The sequence below is a fragment of the Cervus canadensis genome, chromosome 21, assembly GCF_019320065.1.
Source record: "Cervus canadensis isolate Bull #8, Minnesota chromosome 21, ASM1932006v1, whole genome shotgun sequence".
NCBI classification, from domain to species: Eukaryota; Metazoa; Chordata; class Mammalia; order Artiodactyla; family Cervidae; genus Cervus; species Cervus canadensis.
In genome coordinates this window covers 43408328-43410753 of record NC_057406.1, presented here as the reverse complement: position 1 = coordinate 43410753, position 2426 = coordinate 43408328, and the positions used below count along the sequence as shown (strand labels likewise).

The 2426-nt window shown below is 35.9% G+C and overlaps 1 pseudogene; it reads left to right on the top strand.

Annotated features, from left to right (window-relative positions):
* Nucleotides 1–1269: 1269 nt before the first annotated feature.
* On the top strand, nucleotides 1270–2162 carry LOC122423181 (annotated as a pseudogene).
* Nucleotides 2163–2426: the final 264 nt, after the last annotated feature.

Below are 2426 nucleotides of genomic sequence, written 5' to 3'. Positions count from 1 at the left end.
AAGTGAGTGTGTTTTTTCTTGCTACATCATTAATTACCTTTTTGAAATCATATATCTCTAAAAATTACTCTCTTTAAAATGCAGCATGAAGGCACTCTGTCAATACTTGCATTATTTTCTCTGCCTATAGCTTTGTAAATTTGTCAGAGCTGAACTCATAAATATGTCACACTTGCCTGAGGAGGGAGTCAGGTAGTATTTTTTCAGCCAATTCCCTCATCTGCATAATGAATCTCTTAAAAGGACCAATCAAAAGCATTTTGGCACAGAGTAAAAGGCTGTTTACATATTTGTTATAATATGAATAATATTGATAATAACACTAATAATAAAACTCATTATACTTTGTTGTATGATTAATTACTGTTATCATTGCTGTTACTATCTTCCTTCTAATATACTTTCTTTCCCTATTACATCCTTTAAAACTAGTTTAATAAACAATACAGTTATGAAATTATTATTTTTGAAAGCAGAATTTGATAAAGGTTGTCATGCAATAACTTTCTGAAATAAGTATATAATCTTATAGGAAACAATATGATCCCTTTCATTGTTTAATGATTGACTACATTTAAGGAGTCCAACAGGAAATTTTACCCTGTGACTTTGTTTATGGGCTCACATTGGGCTAACAAAGGGCTAATATTGCGCTTGCATCACCTTTAATTAAAAAGGAGTGAATAGAGTTAATTTTGCATAAAGGCAAAGAGAATTGATTTCAATGAATTGCTCATAAATACAATATTTTCTCTTTAACTTTTTACTATGACTAGACCACAACTTATTTAGAAAAAGAATGCATTCCAAATCAAAAATAAATTTTTGAATAGCAAAATTAGCATGTAGAATTTTACGCACATTATGTTTTCAGAAATACTATATACTCAGTAACTTGTTTAATCTTCCCAATGACCTACTTCCCAATGAAATACCCTAAGCATTTATCGTTATTACTCATTTTTATGACTGTGAAAAACAACTTTCTGTGTGTTAATAAGTAATCAAAAATATACAACAGGGAATTATCAAAAGCTGAGATAAATAAACTCTAAGGTTTTTAAACACAGATTAATTTTTTCCTTACTAGACAAATTCTAATATGAATTTGCATTATTCTGATGGATAAAATTTTGTCACTTCTTATTAATGCTTGTTTTATTGTTCTTTGCACAGAATAAGAGCTCTATAAATGTATTTGAAATCACATATGGAGTTGATATCTACTCTTATTTTTACCTATGGAAATGCAGGATTCAGAGTTTAGTCATGCCAAATAAAACATCAATCAGAGAATTCATTCTTCTGGGACATAAAGATGGCCCAGAGTTACAAGTTGTAATATTCTTCTTTATGTTGTTCACCTACTTACTGAGTGTAAGTGGAAACATGAACATCATCATGTCAACACTATTCAGTGTTTGTTTGAAGACACCTATGTATTTCTTCCTCAGGAATTTCTCTTTCTTAGAAATTTCATTCACCATGGTCTATATTCCTAGGTTTCTGAGCAGCCCTGCTACAGGAGACACAATCATTTCCTATAATGTTTGCATGACACAAGTGTTTTTTTTTTTTTTTAATTAAGGCCTCCACAGAGTTTTTTCTTCTGGCAGTGATGTCCTACGATTGCAATGTGGCTCTCTGCAAACCTCTACATTACACAACCATAATGAGTAACAGAGTCTGCAACCAACTTGTAATCAGCTCCTGGCTGGCTGCTTTCCTAATTATCTTCCCTTCCCCGGCCCACCCTGATTATGGGCCTCCAGCTGTATTTCTCTGATTCCAGCATCATTGATCACTTCACTTGTGACTCTTCTCCTATGCTACTGATTGCTTGCACAGACACAACGTTTCTAGAACTTATGGCATTTTTCTTAGCAGCATTCACACTCGTGGTAACTTTAGCCTTGGTGATTCTCTTTTACACACTTATCCTTTGAACAATTCTGAAGATCCCTTCTGCCCAGCAAAGGAAAAAGGCCTTCTCTACTTGTTCATATGATTGTGGTTCCATTTCTCACAGGAGTTGTATTTTCATGTATGTCAAGACATCTGTCAAAGAAGGTGTCGCTTTGAGTAAAGGGGTAGCCGTACTTAATACCTCTGTTGCTCCCATGCTGAATCCCTTTATATACACCTTAAGGAAGCTAAGCTAAGTCACTTCAGTCGTGTCCGACTCTGTGCGACCCCATAGACGGCAGCCCACCAGGCTCCCCCATCCCTGGGATTCTCCAGGCAAGAACACTGGAGTGGGTTGCCATTTCCTTCTCCAATGCATGAAAGAGAAAAGTGAAAGTGAAGTCGCTCAGTCGTGTCTGACTCTTAGCGACCCCACGGACCGCAGCCTACCAGGCTCCTCCATCCATGGGATTTTCCAGGCAAGAGTACTGGAGTGGGGTGCCATTGCCTTCTCCACACCT